Below are 6,372 nucleotides of genomic sequence, written 5' to 3'. Positions count from 1 at the left end.
GGTCTTTGCTCCGCCGTCTTTGCTGCTTGGCCCCCGACTGGGCTGTTTGGAGCCTGAACTCAATGCGTCTGCTTCCCATTGCTAACGTCCTGCCACTCCGAGTCTCCTTGCCTCTCTCTTGAGGAGACTGAGGGTGTTCGAATAGGTAACTTGGGGAAGACCCTGATACAGGGTGCATTACAGGCTTGTTCAGTTCCCAAAGATCAGTCCCTTACTGAGAGAGTTGCCCAGGAAGCCTGCAAGTCCCCGGCGCCCTGTGTCACCTCTGTCTCTGTCTGTGGCCCCATATCAGCAGCTATGTGTCTCTCCCCTGCACTGCAGGACCCATTGCCACATCTGCACCGTGGATGTTACCCTGCCCTGAATCTCATTTACAGCATCCCTCTGCGGCTTTCTGCCCTGAGAAATGCTCCCCTAACATCTCCCCCTGAGACACACATGCCTCTGCTTTTGGAATCAGACCCAGAGATTCACCCCCTCCTTCCCTACTACTTCCCCAGCATCCCCGCAACAGAGCCAGGCACACTCCCTAGATGGTCTCTTTGCACTGTCTGTCATTTCGTGATAGCCCTGGTCTCACTTCTCTACTCATCCCCCATTTGCCCTGTGGTCTCTGAGCGATGTGAAGGTAGGGGGTGCAGCTTCTCCTTTTTATCAGTCCTGCCCCAGCACTGTGCCTGCCCTCCGCCAATTACCACTGAGCATTTTCAAGAAATACCAAGGCATGAGAAGTGCAGCTCAGTGATGAACTGTGGATGCCGGTGCCTCAGTGAGCTCAAGGGTCCATGTCTTAGGTGGGATCCCCCAGAAAGCAGGGAGAAAGCAATGAGGCTGCGCTGGTCCAAGCAAGTGGCAGAGAGGGAACAGGGGCCGGGGCGGGGAAGCAGGGAGAGACAGCGCAAGGCGGGGTTACCGCTTCTGGGTATGAGCCAGGCTGACAGCTCCATCTTAGGCACCCTCTTCCCAGTGGACAGAAGGAACTGACCCTCAAACAGAGGGAGGGAGAAGAAATTACCGGCTGGTAGATGCCTGTCTGCCGTTGTTCACAGACTCCAGCCTTCCACGTGGGGTCTTAGCCTGCCCGTGCTTTTGGGTTGTAATATATCAGCTGGAAATGGAAATGAATAGATGTTTGCATCTGTATATGCATATAGATCTATGTGTGTGAATTTGTGAATATATATATATATTCCCCAGAGAACATATATTATATTCAATATTAGATTTAAGATGGACATATTATATGTGATAATATATAAGGCATATATATGTAATATATATAACATATATTATATATGTCTATATATAAGTATATATATCAACATACATAAAATAATATTATATATAATATTAATATTGCATATTTGATACATATATGTATAGCCCATTTGGGCTGTTATAGCAAAGTACCACAGACCGGGTGGTTTAGAAACAACAGACATTTATTCTTCCAGTTCTGGAGGGTGGGATTTCAAGATCTGCTGGCAGATCTGGTGTCTACTGAGAGCCTGATTCCTGGTTCGTAGACGGACATCTTCTTGCTGTGTCCTCACACGGAGGAAGGGGTGAGAGAGCTCTCTGGGGTCTCTTATAAGGACACTAATCCCATCCACGGGGGCACCGCTCTCCTAACCTCATCACCTCTTCATACCATCACCTTGGGGGTTAGGGCTCCAACATACGGAGTTTGGAGAACAGAAACATGCAGACCCTAGTGATGTATATATAAGGAGATTTGCTGTAGGGAAGTGGCTCCTGCAGTTATGGAAACTGAGAAACCACAAGATCTATAGTCAGCAAGGTGCAGGCTCAGAAGGGTTGATAGTGTCAACTCCACTCTGGGTCTGAAGGCAGAAGACAGAGGTCCCTGTCTGAAGACAGTTAGACAGAGAGAAGTTCCTTCCTTTCTGTGGGAGAGTAGATCCTTTTGTTCTACTCAGGCCTTCAGTCGACTGGATGAGGCCCACCCACGTGGTGAAGGGCAGCCTGCTTTCTTCTGTCTCCTGATTCAAATGTTCACCTCATCCAACAAGGTCCTACTGTATATAGCCTGGGGAACTATATTCAGTATCTTGTAATAAACCATAATAGAAAAGAATCTGAAAAAGAACATATATATATATGTGTAACTGGATCACTTCGCTTTACACCTAAAACTAACACAACATGGTAAATCAAAGGTACTTCAGTTTTTAAAAAATGTTAATCTCATCAAGAAACGCCCTCCCAGACACACCCAGAATCATGCCTCACCAAATATCTGGGCCCTTTGTGGCTCAGTCAAGACACTTAAAATTAACCATCATGATGTCTGTGTATATGTGTGTGTGTGTGTGTGTGTGTGTGTGTGTGTGTGTGTGTGTATACATCTTAGGATGCATTCAGCACTGGGCCAAATAAAGGATGGAATTTTTGCTGGAACATATGGGCGCTGTAACGGTATTCTAAAGTCATTCTGAAACATCATTTGCAACGTCCAAATACAAATTAAGGGAAGGATCTAAAAAAATAAAAGAGAGGACAAAGCCAGTTGGCCAGGCACACAGCTTTCAGGCAGCTGTGATGCCACATAAAAATTCCAGTAACTCCAGAACGTTTCCATGTGTTCTGAGCTCCCCACTGCTGAGGAGAAGACACCCATCCGGTCACCCTGTTACGGTCACAGCATTTGAAGGAACTGGCTGCTGGCAGCCCTGCAGCTATGACGTCTGCAGGGTGTTTCTTTCTCCCTTACATTCCTCTCTGGAAAATCTGTGTTCCCAGTTCATTTAAAGAACGCAGGGCATTATTTCATTCCTTGTTATGGAGGAGTAATATCCCACTGTATCTACAGACCACATCTTCTTTATCCATTCGTACATGGATGGACACTTGGGTTGCTTCTCAGCCATACAAAAGAGTGAAATCATGCCATTTGCAGCAACATGGATGGACCTAGAGATGATCAGACTGAGTGAAGTGAGTCAGAGAAAGACAAATATCATATGATATCACTTATGTGTGGAATCTAAAAAAGTAATACAAAGCAACTTACTTACAAAACAGAAACAGACTCACAGACATAGAAAACAAACTTAGAGTTACCAAAGGGGAAAGTGGGGGGACAGATAAATTAGCAGTATGGGATTAAGCAGATACAAACCACTATACCTAAAATAAACAACAAGGACCTACTACAGCACAGGGAACTATATTCAATATTTGTAATAACCTATAATGGAAGAGAGTATGAAAAAGAGTAGATATATGTTATATATAGGAATATATATTATATGTAAGAATATATATTATATATAAGAATATATATATATTTCATATATATATATAAAATATATATAATATATATAAATGAATCACTTTGCTGTACACCTGAAACTGACACAGCATTGTAAATCGACTCTATTCAATTAAAAAAGAAAATAAGAAAAAACATTGCAGGGCAGGTTCAAACTCAGTTTAATTTTAAAATGACAAAGGCAACCACCCTGGAACGAAAGTGAATTACTCACTTCTTCACTCTGCATCAGAAACAAAACTTCCAGCCGCACAATCTGGTGCCACAGACCTAAATGGGGAGAAGGATGTGGTCTCATTTTGTTTCATGAAGCAGCTGTGGGAACCGTCCCTTGCATCCCAGGCTTATTACGCTTTACCCAGAAGTTCTTTTCACTTTGGAAGGCGTGTATAAAGTAATAAAAACGAGCAGATAACCTGTTTTTGCAGAAGATGCCAGAAATAGTCAGTTCAGACAAAAGGCGCACATGCCCAAGAATCTTTAAGCAATATATAAGAGAACGCAGATACTGCGACAGTCTCTTAAGCTGTGCCTTAGGACTGTGTCTATGTATGAGAAGCTGGCTTCGCCTTGACAAATATTTCAGACCGCGGCAGACACTGTGTCTGGTGGGGTCTCCCAGGCATCTTGTCAGCCAGCATTCCACGCAGCAGGCATACAGGGACTGCCTCATTGTCTGGAAACCCTAAGGAGGCCTATTTAGCCTTGATAGATGCCTAATTAGAGCTGATGTAACGTTATCCTTGTAAGCAGTTCTGTAGTAAGGTAGGCCGCTGGATGAATCACCACAGATGTCTCACCTCTCCTGTGGGGCAACCAACATTTAACATCTCTTTATGGCATTTCATACTTAAAACTTGGCAGTGAAGGTTCAGGACCGGAGTGAAATTTTTAAACAAAGTGTGGGGCATACCATTTGGGCTTTTTCCTGAACACTAGACTTCAGAATGTTGAGCCAGATTCTCTCATCCTACAAGACCTTTTGGTAGCCAGTCCAGTTCTGAGGAAGAATTGGCCCCAGTGTTTCAGAAGGTGGTCACTCATTAATCCATTAATATTGATGAGTATTCATATATCAGTCTCCGTGGGCAAGACCTTTCCTAACAGAGGTCACTGCTTGAATTTGATGACACTCTGCATTTTCTAACCTCACATTTTCCGTGAGGAATCTCAGTGCCTATCGGTGTTGCCAAGATAGCAGAACATCATGGCGGATGGCATGGGGCAGGGCTGGCCCAAGGAGGTTATGAGCCATTTAACAGGCATTTGTGTGTAAGGGTCTGAGCATCTGTTGGATCATTTGTGTACTTTCTGCTTCATCTTCCACTCTCTCGGATGGAAAGAAGCGTTGCCAAGTGACACGGAGAAAGCCAGTGAGCATTTCTGGTTTTCATTTCTCCGTAGTCCTTTTTATACGGGTTCTCCCCGTCCCCTTGCAGTGCACTGTATGTGCCTTTTTTTTTTTTTTTTAACAGAGTGCCCTGAGCTGAAAGGATTTCTTTCCTCCAAACTACATGGGAAACCTCTTCTTCAAGATAAGAATGAAGCCTATTTACCTTGTGTGGATAAAGCCACATGCAGTACTGGTCCTCTTTCAGCCGCTCAGTGAATGTTTGTCTAATACAAAGCCGTGAAATTCCTAGGAAACGCGGGCGAGTGAGTCACAGGGGATACGTGTTTTTGACATCTACTGTCGTGGTTTCTGAAACATAAAGAGATTCTGCAGTGCCTACATCTTCCCCAATTTCAGCCACGACAGCTGCACCCTAGCTTCCCACAGATAAGAAAAAGGGGAGAAGACAGTCAGGTCCTTGAGTATCTCGATCTGAATATGTAGCCTGTCCTCACAGCCTTGCTACCCAAGACGTCAGTAGATGGTTTGATTTCCGTTCCGTGTGGGTCAGGAGCTTCTCCAGGAACAACAGGGAGCTACTGCTTCCAAAACCCAGAGGCCGAGAGACAGCGACCCTTCCAGCAAAGACGAGGGCTTGACACACAGAGAAGTGTTTGTATGGGGGGCAAAGAAGAGTGTGGCTCCAAAGAGGCCTTTGCAAACACTCGTGTGCAAAATGAAATCTCTCGGAAGGGCCATCTGTGAATATCAAGGGAACAGTCGCACTGGATTTTCAGCGTTTTCTAATTCAGGCATATGCTCCTCGTGCGACTCAGAATTTAGAATCCATTCTCGTTCCTGAGCATAACTGACACCGCTTTGATCTTCATATATTTGTCACGGAAGCCAAGAACCTCCTAGGATACCCCCCTTCCTCTTCACGTTGGGATTATCCACTACAAATCTCAAAAGTTATGTCGGCAAGGGAGCTCTCGGTCACTTCCCGTGATACCTCCTCCGTCAGTCTTGGTTCCACGGCCAAGAGCAAAACCCATGGTCCGTTCCTGACATCTCTCCTCCCCTCCACGTCCCCTAGAACAGCATCCGGTTCATAGGATGGTGTTTCTGCCTCCAGAGCCTATCCCGAACCGGTCCCTTTCCTTCATCTCTAAGAGAGCTACTCCTTAAATCCATCCCCCTCTCTTACCTGCACGCCTGCGATAGCCCCACGGCTGAGCGTCTGCATACACCGTCACCCCACATAGTCTTTTCTGCGCCCCAGCCAAAGGATGTTCAGAAGCGTAAACCTTCCACCATCTTCCTTACCTAAAACTGTCCGCTGACTTCCCGTCACATTGAGGACGACATTCACACTCCTTCACATACAGTACCTGGGCATGCATTTTTTGGACCCATCTGTCTCTCCAACCTGTTTTCCCGTCTCTCTTCCCTACACCCCCTCCTCTTCCCTTGTCTGGGTGGAATGAGGTCACTTAAAAGGCAGGTGCTGCAATGTGATCAGCACAGCTAGCTCATAAGCCTGTGCACAAGCTACGTTGTCAATAACCTATTGACCGTTGATAAATGCCAGTTCATTGCCGTTTTTATATTATTTTTACTGAACGATGGTTGATTTATAATATTGGAATAGTTTCAGGTGTACAACAAAGTGATTCAGTTATATATATATATTCAGTTACCGATAGATGGATAGATATTCTTTTCCATTATAGGTGACAACAAG

The sequence above is a fragment of the Leucopleurus acutus genome, assembly GCF_964270905.1.
Source record: "Leucopleurus acutus genome assembly, chromosome: X".
In the NCBI taxonomy this organism is placed as follows: domain Eukaryota; kingdom Metazoa; phylum Chordata; class Mammalia; order Artiodactyla; family Delphinidae; genus Leucopleurus; species Leucopleurus acutus.
This window is presented reverse-complemented; position numbering follows the sequence as displayed.